The sequence below is a fragment of the Oryctolagus cuniculus genome, chromosome 2, assembly GCF_964237555.1.
Source record: "Oryctolagus cuniculus chromosome 2, mOryCun1.1, whole genome shotgun sequence".
NCBI classification, from domain to species: Eukaryota; Metazoa; Chordata; class Mammalia; order Lagomorpha; family Leporidae; genus Oryctolagus; species Oryctolagus cuniculus.
Window position 1 is genome coordinate 77,664,059 of NC_091433.1, and position 15,028 is coordinate 77,679,086.

At 47.4% G+C, this 15,028-nt stretch overlaps 1 protein-coding gene across 10 annotated transcripts in view; it reads left to right on the plus strand.

Annotated features, from left to right (window-relative positions):
* DLC1 (DLC1 Rho GTPase activating protein) overlaps window positions 1–15,028 on the plus strand; it is a 515,079-nt gene that overhangs the window by 468,097 nt on the left and 31,954 nt on the right. Inside the window, exon 1 of one of the 10 annotated variants that reach the window (XM_070068492.1) lies at window positions 422–551. The exons of 8 other annotated variants lie outside the window; for them this stretch is intronic. The gene's annotated coding sequence lies outside the window, so the exon portion shown is untranslated. Of the gene's footprint in view, window positions 1–421; window positions 552–6,958; window positions 14,685–15,028 lie in introns of those variants that run through there. One more of the 10 variants, XM_070068493.1, reaches the window with a different exon arrangement.

A 15,028-nucleotide genomic window follows, 5' to 3' on the forward strand; every position in this document is an offset into this window, starting at 1 on the left:
GCCGGCGAGGGGTACGTGCTGCTGCAGGTCTTGCGCGGGTTCGAATCGGGTTCCTGAATCGCCCTGCGGAGATGCCGACGCCCTTGGCTCGGACCTCGCAGCCCGAGGAGCACGTCCGCGGGCCGGAGAAAGGAAGGAAGCGCGCCGCCTGGCCCGACGGTGGCCTCTGGGAACCGTGTCCCCACCTCCTGTCGGGGGCCGGGCCTTTGATCCTGCCGATGGAGCTGCCCCCCCACCCCCACCCGGCCGCGGCGACCGGCCCCTGCGCGCGCGGTGTCCGGCGTCTTCCCAGCCCCAGCCCCTGGTGCGCTGGAGTTGGAGCGCGATCTTCCTGTGCAGCGTGGGCAGCACCGGCTCCTTACGCGCGGGGAGGCCGCGGGGATCAAATGAGCCAATGCAGACTGAGGGCTTAGCGAGGTGCCTGGTGCTGACGTTCAGCAGGCGCCACTGACACCCATTACTGCGGACGGGAAGCCCCTCGTCTTCATCGTGGGACACCACACTTCGCCCCGTTACCCTCTCGCTCCTCCCCGTCTCCAGCCTGGCTCTGGGTGAGCCTTTTTTTACACCAGACCTGAAGAGCTCGGGGGTTCTTTCTCAGGGTTCAGTGGTGGTGTGCATGGTTCTTGGTGATTCAGCCCAAGAGTGGACATACAGTACAGAAAGATGCAGAAGGGTGGCATGGATGATGCATTTGGATGGGAAAAAAATTTCTTAAAAATCACAGCCCTGGAAAAAGTTTACGGTCTCGAGTTGTATTTTTTCCTCCCCTCCAAAGTTCTGTTTGCTGAAGGGTTGCGGAAAAATCCTAGGCCAGCAGACTGTAGCTCCCTTGAATGTGAATCTGAGCAGCTGCAGGAGTCCATCTGGACTGCAGGTTGGTCCTCCGCAGACATCATTTGTGGACCATAAGTGTGGAATTAAGCGAGGCATCCAGTGCCATCCTGGTTTGCAGACGGAGCAGATGGCCAGAGAGGTGCCCTGGAACGCACTGGCCCCCCTGCGGTAGAGGAACCAGTCCTGAGGAACCGGTGTCAGATGGTTAGCAGATGTGTGTGCGGAAGTTATTTCAAGATTTTCTGGGAAAAAGTCAGTGAGGGCCTACGTTCACTTTTTTTATGGCATGCCAGATTTGCAACTGCTTGCGTGCATGCTGCTTGCATTCGCACTTCTGTTACGAGAGTTTGCAGGGAAGCACGGCAGTTTCTGGTCCCAGCTATTTCGAAGGTTGCTTTGAACAAAAAAGTGGTTTGATTTTAAGCTGAGTGACACCTTAAAGAACCAGATAGGTAGAAAGCTCCATGAAGGCACTGACAGGATGGAAATAAGTAGCCTCCAACTGTCCCTGGGATGGATGTGAGAAGTAGCCTTAGTGCTTTGTGTTGTAACTTCCCCGTTGTGGCTCGTGAGAGGAATCCCACTCCTGAAAAAGTGGAGCGATGATACAGTGAAGCAGTCACTAGTGGAAGGCAGTGTCTCCTGTTCTCATAGAAACAACTAAGCAGAGGATTTTCCTGTGGTCCAGAGCAAAAGTGAGAGAGAGGCGCGTTATCCTCTAGTCTCTTGTTCAAAGAGCAAAGACCTAGACAGGTTTACTAGTGTTTTTATATTAAAAGAGGTCGTTGGATGCTTCTGGAAATATATACCAGAATAATAGATGTGTTGTGACTAAGCATGCTGTTTCTATGCCCTGAGTTAAAAAGTTTGTGTCCCTTAAACTGTTACCTGTAGGACCAGGATGAGACTTAAAGGAGATAGAAGAGGCATCAGTGAGATGTCTTCCAGCCAGTCAGGGCCTTGCTGAGATTCCAAGAGATGGTTTCAAAGACAAAAATAAATACTTGGGTTTCCCTCAGTGTCCCCAAGGAGATTTTAAGCTGTGATGCAATATTTAAGTGAGAGTGATATTTTTATGACTTAGACTGGTAAATATGCAATTTGGAATTATTCAGGGAAGGGTGACTGGGTCCAGAGGATCAGGGGCATCCAAAGTACAGTGGGTGAAGGGAATCCAGCTTCTCTGAAGAGAGCCTTGTTCTGGACAGGATGGTCCAGTATTGTAAACACGAGTTTCTCATGCTCAGCTCTCCTTCCTAGCAACAGGAAGACGGAAATGAGGCCATGCAAAAAAAAAAAAAAAAAAAAAAAGAGAGAGAGAGAGAGGGAAAGAGAGATCCTGAAGGGCTCCAGACAATGGTTGAGCCACCCTACTGTTCACCCTGGACAGTCAGGAGACCTGCAAAACTCAAAACCACTTCAGATGTTTCCCCTTCGGCCCTGGACATCGCCACATCGTTAAAGACTGAGCTCCCGGGGCTGCAGATCATGGCAGCCCACGCGGGCCCCATGGTGTGACTGACCGGCTTCCAGACTCATGTCGTGCCAGGCCTGCCCTGGAGTTAGGAAGCAGGCCAGGGAGAAACATGATTTTCATTGGTTTTCATCTTTGCATGGTTCAGTGATTCGAATTACTTGACTTGGGACTCAGTGGCAAAGAGAGGATTCCTCTCATGTCGAGGCTCACTTCACCTCTGGCTTTCTGAAAATGCTTCCATCAAGAAGTGCTCCTGGAGTTGTGGGACTGAGGCACAAAGGAGTAATGGATACAGCCTTCAAGACATTTAAAAAAAAAAAAAACTCTTGCAGCCTGCAATGCCAGTATCCCATATGGGCACCGGTTCTAGTTCTGGCTGCTCTTTTTCCCATCCAGCTCTCTGCTGTGGCCCGGGAAAGCAATAGAAGATGGCCCAAGTCCTTGGACCCCTGCACCAGCACAGGAGACCAGAAAGAAGCTCCTGGCTCCTGGCTTCAGATCAGATCAGTCCAGCTCTGGCCATTTTGGCCATTTGGGAAGTGAACCAGTGGCTGGAAGACCACTCCCTCTCTCTGCCTCTGCCTGTGTGTAACTTTGCCTTTCAAATAGATAAAATGAATCTTTTAGAAAAAAACACAACCCAAGTGCCTCTTCTCCATGACTGCGGGATTGCAAGGAAGCTGCTTTCCTAGAGCAGATTCTCACCGTTGTCGTTGTCTCCATCTCCGACTCTGGCCATCGCACCTGGAGGAATGCAGGGGCCACGTGTGGTTCCTCTTGGAAGGAAGACAGAATGTGTGTTAGACACAGGGGTGGTTGCTGGGAAGAAGTGTGACCAGTGGTGTGTTCTCCCAACCCGAAATTACAGCTGTCCCCCCTGATTTGCCTGGAATGTGTTCCAAGATCCCCATCCAGTACTATCTGGGAGCCTCAGATAGTACTGAGCTCTGTGAATTCTATGTCTTTCCTATACATACCCATCATAAAACTTAATTTATAAGTTAGGCACAGTAGTAATAAGATAGAACAATTAAGAGCGATGTACTATATGAAGTTACTTAAAACTTAGGATTTGCTTATTTCTGGGATTTTCCATGTAATCGTTTCAGATTTCCATTGCCTGAGAATAACTGAAACCGCAGAAAGCAAAACTGCAGATAGAGGGGCCCACGGTAGGCAGAGGGCCGGGCCGGGCGATAAACTGCGGATAGAGGGGCCCGAAGTAGGCAGAGGGCGGGGCCGGGCGATGTGAAGGGAGTGGGATTCCCAGCTGGAATGGACTCACCCTGTGGGTGGCATTTCTGTGGGGCTCTGTGTTATTGTTACAGGATTACCATCATCCGTGATAAGGCGTCCAGGGTCCTGTTGCAGGGCCTTGAATCGGGTCTACTGTGTGTTAGCATTTTTTCCCACTGCGTGTTTCTTCCTTGCCATCAGAATGAATGGTGAGCAGGAGGAGGGCTGTGCTGTTTCGCCTCTGTATTCCTAAGAGTCTCTCGCAAGCAACAGTGCGACTTTCCTGGCAAGTTCCGAGAGGTTCTTGCAGTGGCTTGGCAGTGTTCTGGGGGGGCTTGTGCTCCCGGGGCACTGTAACCTTAGGGCCCAGGAATTGGATCAGTCCCTGGGGTCCCGGTGAAGGCAGATGGAGCCTCTGTCTTGTACACTGGGGAAGGCTCCGGGCTACCATTTTCTGCAAATCTGGCCTCTGTTGACTGTGTGGAATATTGCTCCCGGATGTCACTGAAAATATTTGAATGGCATCTTGAAAATGCCTGCCTGCCAGGAATCAGAGTTCCTGGGCACCAAAAGGTAAACTGTTGTATCTCGCTCTGAGTGAAGCCAGAACGCGGGGGAAGTCCATTTCTCAGACTCTCCCTTGGATTTTGTCCTGCCACTAGGCCTGGTTTCCTGGTGCAAAGTGTACCCTTGCCCCCCCCCTCCCACCCAGCTCACCTTGGGGCCTTTTCCTGGCGCCCCTCCCCCGCCTGGAGAAGAGTCCTCAGATGCCTTTGATGCCTCCCATCCACATTTTGTTCTCTTCCCTGCCCCACCTCGGAGTGTCCTGGGGAGAGGACTGGAGGTCGCTTCCTGCAGCTTGTCAGAAGGCGCCTTCCTTCTCCTGCAGGAGTCTCCAAAGGATGTCTCCGGGACAAAAGTTTTCCACGCCCTGAGCTTGTAGCAGTTCCCAAGCTGCAGAGGGAGAGACTCGGGAGGTGAATCGGCCTGTGGCCCATGCACGCACGCCGATGTGCCCTTGGTCACACTCAGTGACAAAACGATACAAGATGTAGAAACCTCAAAGTCATCCTCACCTCCTGAATCTGGAGAAACTATAGACACCGAAAGGATCCAAGGCCACCCAACTCCCTTTGTTGTACTGTATAGCAGGAGAAAGGGATTTTGTACGAGGATCCCTCAATGTGTTCATAGAAAACTGGAGTTGAAAGATAAGTGTATTTCAGTTTGGGAAATCCCATGCACGTTTATGGAAATGCACGTTAAGAAACACAGGATGCACGGATTTCAAATTTTTCCACCAGATTTATATTTTAATTCCATTTTCCCATGAACTTGTTGAAGCACTCTCATAAGTGCTTGCGCATTTGTAAATGTCATTTCGTGGAACATTCCAGAACATTGTAAAGGCAGCCTGGAACAAAGGGTACCTCTTCCCTGGTGTAAGGCAGGGGAGCTCAGTGACTAGTCCAAGGTCACCCAAGAGTTGAATGGAAACTGAGACCCCCTTCTGGCCAGTGACCGTAAACAAAATGGGACTGCAACAAAAGGAGGGTGTCCCAAACAGTTTTAAAGAGAATAATGCCTTAGCTCCCCTAAAAGATAATGTACCTTTGGCACAAAGCTGAGAATGTCACATTGAATAGTGTTTTCTTTTCCCAGGTAGACATAGGAATCCCCATGGCCATTTTCATTGGTCTTTTTTTTTTCTTTTAAGATTTATTTATTTATTTATTTGAATGGCAGAGTTACAGAGAGGCAGAGAGAGAGGTCTTCCAACTGCTGGTTCATTCCCCAGGTGGCAGCAATGGCCAGAGCTGGGCCGATCTGAAGCCAGGAGCCAGAGGCCTCTTCCAGGTCTCCCACATGGGTGCAGGGGCCCAAGGACTTGGGCCATCTTCTACTGCCTTCCCAGGCCACAGCAGAGAGCTAGATCAGAAGAGGAGCAGCCAGGACTCGATCCGGTGCCCATATGGGATTCTGGGATTGCAGGCGGAGGCTTTTCTCGCTATGCCACAGCGCCAGCCCTTCATTGGTCTTTGATAAGGCTACTTAATGTTTCATTATTGGTGAGCAGGGTTTTTGTTGATTTTTTTAAGGATTCCTTGCTATCACCTTTATTTCTGACTGAAGGCTTTTATAGCACTAGAATTTACACAGTATTTTATTTTTCTTATGCCGTGACACTGTAAAACTAGGGCAGACGCCAACAAGGAGGGACCTGGCATTAGTAGAATAAGTTTTGCTAACATGTGGAAAAGGACGAATGCTGTGTGTGCCGACCTTGCATGATGGAGACAGGAGTTATTTTAGGCTTGGAGCCAGGTATTTTGCATTAAATACTAAGGTAAAATAAGAAATGGATGAAATAATCTTAAAGCAACTACTTCATTTTACAGATAAATAAAAAGACTTAGAAAAATAAGGACCCCTAAAAGTATGTCACTTAGTCTCCTTTCTTAACATTGTCTGCAGCATTTTTGAAGGACTTTGTATTTTAAGAGCTATTTCAAATCGTTTTTCTTAGATGTGTAGTTTGAAGTGTGTAAATATTTGGCATAGAGCACTGGAAATGTGTGTGTGGATTCATGCATGGATAGGTGTTGGGGGGGATGGATATGTGTGTTTCCATATATGTAGCAAAGATTTATTTTTATCTTGCCCCAGACTGAAATGAAGTAGAGAGACCTGATGATGCAGTATCCACTTCCTTAATAGTTTATTTTCATTTCAGTTTGACCTCTTTGTGCTAGGTTGTAAGTGCCAATTTGTGATTAGTTGGGAGCTATTTTCTGTTCCTGAAATCAGCACATGGGCACAGGGCCCAAGTGCTCAGCCGAACCCTGTCACTCCTGGGCTCTGATTAATCCACAGCCATTGCGTTTGTGAGAGAAGAGCACCTACTTTGATGTGAGCCACTTGCCTTTTCCTGGTTTCAACGTTGAAAACAGCATCTTGCAAAAGCGTGTTAATTACAGGATCCCCAGAGGGAATTCCCATCGATTTCATTTCTCCACTACTGGAGTGTCACTCCTGGACTTAATCCCAGGTATAAGCTTGCAGAGTGTGCCTCCTGAAATTTCCTTCTTGCAAGACAAAACCGTTTATTAAGTTGTCATCATATCACAGGGCAAACTGGGTCCTCTTTTCCCGTTCCCTTATTTCTAGGAATGTTCTTTGCTAGAAAGCAGTGTATCTGTCTCCAGACCTTAAGTAGGAGAGAGAGAGAAAAAACAAAACAAAAAGAGAACACAGGTCCAGTGTCCATTTCTCCCTAGTGCTAGTTAATAGTCTAGTGATTTCAAAGCAGGTGCTCCCTCCTGGGTGTCAGAACCAGTAGTTCTGGAAGCTTCCACAGGCTACCTGAACGCTGGAGCCGTGTCCTCTTTTGTAAAAAGTTGGAAAGCTCCAATCCAAGAGGTAGCGCAGTGCCTCAGTCATGGCTGCTGCTATGCCTGAAACACAAACATGAAAATCAGCAAGCAAAACAAAACTCTGAGAGCTGTCTGAGTGTTGAGGCTTTTTTTTTTTTTTTTTTTTTTTTTTGCCATAAAGATGGAATTTAGTTTGAGGGCTGCAGAGACACAGAAGCAAACATTTTGGGTTTTGTGTTTTCTAAACTTTAACCAAAGACTTCTTGGGAGAAATCAAGAAAAAGCAAATTTGAAACTTAAACGTGACTTTGAAGTTTTTAACAAGGAAAACTTTAGTAAGCTTACCAAATTAGGGAACTCTCAAGGCAGTTTCTTTCTTTCTTTTTAATAAAAATTTATTTGAAAGGCAGCAACACAGAGAGAGAGAGAGAGGTTTCACTACCCAAATGGCCCCCATAGCCAGGCTGGTCCAGGTTGAAGCCAGGGGCTCCATCCGGGTCTTTTTAAAAAAATACGTTGGGGCAGCTGCTGTGGCGTAGCAGGTAAAGCTGCCGCCTGCAGTGCTGACATCCTATATGAGTGCTGGTTCAAGTCCTGGCTGCTCCACTTCCAATCCAGCTCTCTGCTGTGGACTGGGAAAACAGTAGAAGATGGCCCAAGCCTTAACGGGGACTGCCTAAGCTAAGCCAAGACCTGGGTCATGGATGCCATCCTCCGCTGCTTTCCCAAACACATGGGCAGAGAGCTGGGTCGGAAGTGGAGCAGCCGGCCCCTCCCAAAGCAATTTTTGTTGACCTTCACACACACCAACCCCCACCCCACTTTTTTTTTTTTTTTTTTTGAGGGAAGAAGAATGTGTCACGTAACTGATGAGAAATCTGGAAAAGTCATGTAAGAGTGAAATCTATTCTGAGGTTGTCTTCCTGAGAGTGGGAAATGGGCTTAAAGGAAATGTCAGAGTAGACATGTAAGGAATTTACACAGCCTGTGGCAGTGCGGATTTACAGATGAGGTGTAGCCAGTATAGTTACAGCATTTTCTCGGGCTACCAAAGTGGGCAGTGGATTCTTCCCTGGACCTGTTACAGATCCTACTTTGTGCTCTTCCTGTCACCACTCATCAGAACGAGTTTGGGGCATCAGATGCAGACCTGTTGTGCGTCTGAGGAAATAAAGCTGCTCATGCATTGTGTAAGCCGGCTTAGGGGGTGCTGAGACCGCTGTACGGGACAGCCTACTTCCCCCTCCTACTTCTGCTTGCCCAGGTCTTGGCTTAGCTTAGGCAGTCCCCATTAGGGCTTGGGCCATCTTCTACTGTTTTCCCAGTCCACAGCAGAGAGCTGGATTGGAAGTGGAGCAGCCAGGCCTTGAACCGGCACCCATATAGGATGCTGGCACTGCAGGCGGCAACTTTACCTGTTACACCATAGCACCTGCCCCAATGTATTTTTTTTTTTTTTAAAGAAAAAGCTACCTTTCTCTTTGTCTCTCTCTCTCACTCTCTAACTCTGCCTATCAAAATAAATAAATAAATAAATAAATAATTGAAAAATAATGGCCGGCACCGCGGCTCACTAGGCTAATCCTCTGCCTGCGGTGCCGGCACCCCAGGTTCTAGTCCCGGTCGGGGCGCCGGATTCTGTCCCGGTTGCTCCTCTTCCAGTCCAGCTCTCTGCTGTGGGCTGGAGTGCAGTGGAGGATGGCCCAAGTGCTTGGGCCCTGCACCCACATGGACAGGAGAAGCACCTGGCTCCTGGCTTTGGATCGTTGCAGCGCCGGCCATGGCGGCCATTTGGGGGGTGAACCAACGGAAAAAGGAAGACCTTTCTCTCTGTCTCTCTCTCACTGTCTAACTCTGCCTGTCAAAAAAATAAATAAATAAAAATAAAAGAAAAAGAAAAAGCTGTGTGTGAGAATAGTGTGTTTCAGAGTAGTCACTGGTAGATAACATAATGTTTTAGAAAACAGGCAGACTGCGTCACTTAATGTGTTACCTGAAACTTTTCTCATGTGTACCTGTACATACATATGCACTTGTCTGCGTACGTTGTACTTCTGTATTCATGCACACACATCCCCATATACATACATGTATGTGTCTCGAGACTATACTAGACAGGGAAGTTGCTCTGTGGACTTTACAACGTGGGATGACAGAGAATAAACAGAGTGAGTGAGTGTTGTGAAAGAAGGAAAATAAATAAAGAAAACTGGAGGGTTGGAGAAGGCCAGTGTGCAGACCACTGGGCATGAGAGCATGGTTGAGACTGTGGCTTTTACCACCGACGGGGAACTCCTTGGTGCTGCCTGTCCAGGGTCACTTGGGACTTAACAAACACATGGATCTTAGAATAGCCCTTAGGAAACGAATTCATTCCTCAGTACAGGATAGGGGGCTGTTAGACGCCCTGTACTCCACTGTCAATTACCTTTCCACTTGGCTTCCTGCTCCAGGACAGGAACTTGTGTCTTTGATTGTCCCTGAGTGAGTGCAGCTGGCAACACACCTAGTTTGATAAATAAATAAAGACCAAAAAATGAAGAGTGATTGGCTTCACTTAAACAAAACTATGACCCTACTAGAATACCCCTAACAATGGATTGGAATCAACTATTGTTGGGGCCAAACAGCCTAAAAAACTGAATTAGCAGTTGGTGTATCAGTCTTGTGGAAGCTTCCTGTCCAGCCCCCACCCTACCTCAGAGTATGCACAGTAGATGTTTGGAATTTTTTTTAGGCACCTAAGGGTAAGAATGCTGTGTGTTGCTAGTCAAAATCTGCACTGTGATTAGATAACATTAGAGTTTAATAAATATTAATAGATGGATTGTGCTGGTTGACTTAGCCCTAGTAGAAATTTATTTTACCCAGATAACTTCATAAGACCAGTCTTTGGCAATTGTGTGTGTGTTAACATTTATTTTTATTAATTCAAAGAGAAAGGGATTCAAGTCACAGTTCTTAGTTTGAAGAAAAGAAAATATTAATTTTGTTTTCTTTTGCGACAAATATGTGTATGATTTCAGTGTGCAAAAAGCACTCTGTCAGGGTGTATAAATGGATTAAACCAGAAGCTGATAGAGTGGAGAAGGGGGGATTTGAGGCAGGGAGGCAGACAGGGGACCCTGGGATGAGGGCCTAATATGTTCTGGGAACTCAGAGGCATTCGTGATGTGAGAGGGGAGCAGAGCTTCCATCCGGGGCTTCTTAACCAGAGCTGAAGGAGGCAGAGGCCCCGTTTGGAAGGCTGTGGGTCTCCACTGAGGATTTTTGGTTGTGTCAGAGAAGTCATGGAAAGTTGCTGAAAATCCTAAGCAGGACGGTGGCATCGTCATGCAGTGTGCCTTTCCTAAAGACCAAGGCTGTGGCTTCCAGAACCTTGGACTAGGGTGCACTTGTCAGGTAGGGAGGGGCAAGTTCAGGTGGAGGCTGTTAGGGTCATCTGGAGGGAGTGAGTCCAGGCCCTGGCTCAGGGCCTCTCCCTCCTGGCTGCCCTTAAACTTACCAAAGGAGCTTTTATAAAATAGGATATCCAGGCCCTCCCTCTACTGAGTGCATCAGAATACCTGGCTGGGGGCTGTCGCTGGTGCTTGTAGAAAGCCCAGTGGGGCGCTGCCTAGCCGCTTCCAGAGCTGAGAGTCCCTGCACTCTCCTTGCCTTGCTACAGGCCTTTGAGGCAGGCTTTGCTGCTCCAGGTCACCTGCCCGGTGAAACCCATTTGCCGGGTAGAGATGGGCTGTTACCGAGGGCATCATGTCCAGCGCGGCAGCCCATGAAAGTCAGACACCTTGTCTTAGGCAGGCGCGTCTGAGCGGAGAGTAAGTGGAACCTTCCCTCCCCTTTAAAGGAACCTCTGTCACCACAGCGGAGGCAAACTGAATCTTGCCTTGGCACCACCTGCCTGCAGGCAAGCAGTTCAGTTGTTTGTAGCAGGAAAAACACCGACTTTTCCATGAACCTTTGCCGCTCAGTCTGCCCTCTTGCAGGAAATCCAAGAAATCTGGAAAGTGCTGCTTGAATTTCATACATGCCTCTAATTCCTTAACCTTGCTTTTTTTTTTTTGAAAAGCAGAGTTAGAGAGAGAGAGATCTTCCACCTGCTGGTTCACTCCCCAATGGCTGCAGTAGCAGGCTGGATCAGGCTGAAGCCAGAAGCCCAGAACTCCATCCAGGTCTCCCATGTGGGTGCAGGGATCCAAACACTTGGGTCACCTTCTGCTGCCTTCCCAGTCATATTAACAAGAAGCTGGATTGGAAGTCCCACCAATGTTCTTAGCATTGCTTTTAAAAACCAGATTCGCTGGAGCATTTGCATGGAGCATGTTGCGAAAGATTGGAAGAAACCGGAGGATTCCCACAGGGAACCCAGCCAATGGGAAGTGGAAGTGATCACTTCCTGCCCTGACCCCATCACTACTGCTCAAGTGGCTGAGATCAAGAGTTCAGCGTGAGACCACAGGGCTGGGGATTTCTGCTCATCTTACTAAGGAGAGGCCATGGAGATGGGCTCCTATCACCAGGCCAGGAAATGTGTAAACAGGGCCTCATGGTTCTCAGCCATACACAAAAGGGCCTGCTGGACCTCATTCATGTAGCCACACACCGCTCTGTGAACCAGCTAAGAACTAAAGCTGTTTCCAATCAAAATTTCCTGTTTCCTCCTTAACACATTTGTCTGTTTGCTTAGAGAAAACCCAGGTATAAAAGTTTCATTGTGTTTCCATTGTATTTTTAGTAGCTAAAAGGCATTTTTGCCCACTGGGGAATGTTTTTAAAATACAGCCCTCCACCCACATCTACCAGAGTAAAACTTCTTCCCACCCAGCTGTCTCCAAAAATGAGCCTGGGGGAGGTGTCAAGGGGACTGAGGTAACCAAATAGGTACCTGTTCTTGGTTTGGTTTGGTTTCTTTAATAGTATATATTCTGCTTATTGCTGCATATTTCCTTAAGGGAAGAACCTGTCTTTCAGGAAGAAACTTCTATTTCTGAAATTTCCATTGCCTCTTTCCGGATGGCATTTGAATATGTAAGGACAAGAGGGTACTTCTTTTCCTGTTTCTTAGCATCTGTTTATGTTGAGGGTAGTAATCCACACATCAGAGTCAATATGAGGATTAAATACACATTCTGATTTGCCCTCAGTCTGAGAACTAATATGCATTGGATCTTTAGTACCTTAAACCTACTAGGTGTTCAGTAAAAGTTAGCTCTGGATAGAATTGTGGAGATCCAATGTGGTAAGACAGCATGGAGGTGGAGGTATTTGGGCTGGATCTTGAGTGACATTTGATCTTGACCAATGGGAGGGCATTTCAGGTCTGGGAAGCCTCCTGGGGAGTTTGGAGATGAGCCCCAAGTTCTGGGAGCTGAAACATCACTTTGGGTGCTACTTGGAAAGCCCTGAAAACCACACAGAAATGTTGCGGCCATATTAGGCTGTTGTGGTGAGAAACAAGATCCAATACTTAACTCAGGGAGTTTGATGAGCTGATTAGGCTGTGATGGTGAGAGACAAGATTCAATATGTAACTCAGAGAGTTTGATAAGTGAGGTTTTGATGGGTTTTCTGTAGACTGCAGACCTGAATTTGAATGAAAATGGAAAGTGTTTTTCCTTCCTGACTTGGGTGTAGACTCCAGTTCAGGTTAAATGAAACTAAGGTATTGGTTTTTGTTTTTTAAAAAATCACTACTTTCATTGGATTGTTTATACTCTTCTCTTGACCTGTTAATGGGGAAGGGTGGGAGTCAGGTCTACAGGTCTACAGATGTTTTATTTTCAAAAAACAGTGGCAACTCTTGGTGTTTTCTAACTATGGTTGTTTTTGGAACAGTGGCTTTTGTTCTCATTATTACACAGCCTAGGTTTTTGCAACTGGACATTTTTAAGATAAAATACTTGTAAGCTTATCTATTTCTCATGGTTTTGTACTTAAAAGAAAACACATTCTCACCTGTTTTGGAATGAAGAAAAAGAAGAGTAAAATTACTGGCTCACTGCCGTTCCTGAAAATCCTGCTTTTTAGCTGGTGTATAAGCTTTAATTAAGTTATCAACTATGAAAGTGAACTTTTGCTTGTTCACATCATTTTTTTTTGCCAATAAAAAGTTTAATTTCAGAAACTGAGTTCACCATTTATAAATACTCTAAATGAAAGACAAATGCAAATTTAGATTAAGCATAGGTACAGTATTTTAAACAAAACAACTTTTTTCAAAAGGTCATAGGCAGGCCGGCGCCAAGGCTCACTTGGTTAATCCTCCGCCTCCAGTACCAGCATCCCATATGGGCGCCGGGTTCTAGTCCCGGTTGTTCCTCTTCCAGTCCAGCTCTCTGCTATGGCCCGGGAGTGCAGTGAAGGATGGCGCAAGTGCTTGGGCCCTGCACCCGCATGGGAGACCAGGAAGAAACACCTGGCTCCTGCCTTCGGATCAATGCAGCGCCGGCCATGGTGGCCATTTGGGGGGTGAACCAACGGAAGGAAGACCTTTTTCTCTGTCTCTCTCTCACTCACTGTCTATAACTCTACCTGTCAAAAAAAAAAAAAAAAAAAGTCATAGGCAAATGAATGATTTAGCTCATCCAGAATATTTAACTGATTTGAGAAAATGAACATTTTTTTTGTTGTTTAAGATATTAAAGCTAAAAACTCCAGAGACACTGTTAAAGAACCTGACAACTGATATTTCATTCTGAACATCATTTCTTTCTAACCGAGTGGCCCTGTGAGTGACCATTTGGATACAGCTTTTTTGGAACAATTTTTGGTCATTTTAGGGGCCTTTCATTTCCTAATCACCTTTCTTGAAAGGTCACGGCACTCATAAAATACTAGGTGAAAAACGCTTTAAAACCATAAAGTTACTAGGCAGAAGATGGGTATTCTGATACTCACCATCTGTTTCATCTCTGGCTGGGGGGAGTGGGGAGGGATGCTTAATGAGGATTTGAATCCGGGATCCATTGAGCACTGGAGAGCTTTATAAACGGGTGAATGGTCATAACTGAGTGCTCTAATAGCCTGAGGAAGGTGGGAAGAGAAGTTGAAAGGAATATTCTTTGTGCAAACAGAGAAGCTAATTATGTGCCCAGGACCTCCTCTGTGAGTCAGTGTTAACGGGATTGTAAATATGTGCTTGAGTAAGTTTGAACACTGCCTGTCAGTTGCTCTTGGCCTTTCTGTTTATCAATACTATCTACAAGATGTTAAACCACAGGAAAGGAGAAGCTTCTGTAGGCGTTTCAGCCTGCCAAGATTGTGGGAGTCACTGACTGCGTGCCCTCTGTGTTACCCTCTCCTGCTGGATTAATTCCTGGGCACCAAAAGACACATCACACAACATCCAGGCTTTAAAAAAAATTATTTGAAAGATGGAGAGAAAGAACTCCCATCCGCTGGTTCTCTTGCAAATGCCTGCAACAGCCAGACTGGACCTGGGTAAAGGCAGGAACCAGGAAGCATCTCAGGTCTCCCACGTGGCATCAGGTACCCAGTTTCTTGAGCCATCACTCCTGCCTCCCAGAGTCTGCAATAGCAGGAAACTGGAGTCAGGAGATGGAGCTGGGGTATCGGACCCAGGTACTCCAATGTGGGATGCAAGCATCTTATCCAACATCTTAGCCGCTAGGCTAAAGGCCCACCCCCTAGCAGCCACCCACGGATGTCAGAAGCTCTTTTCCTGTGCACGCTTAGGTCCCATTGTGGACTGGCAGATGCACTTGCTGGCCGGCGATTTGTTGAAGTGAAAACTAGAGCAGGTTTGGCCGGTGCCGTGGCTCAATAGGCTAATCCTCCACCTTGCGGCGCCGGCACACCGGGTTCTAGTCCCGGTTGGGGCGCCGGATTCTGTCCCGGTTGCCCCTCTTCCAGGCCAGCTCTCTGCTATGGCCAGGGAGTGCAGTGGAGGATGGCCCAGGTGCTTGGGCCCTGCACCCCATGGGAGACCAGGAAAAGCACCTGGCTCCTGGCTCCTGGTTCCTGCCATCGGATCAGCGCGGTGCGCCGGCTGCAGCGGCGGCCATTGGAGGGTGAACCAACGGCAAAAGGAAGACCTTTCTCTCTCTGTCTCTCTCTCTCACTGTCCACTCTGCCTGTCAAAAAA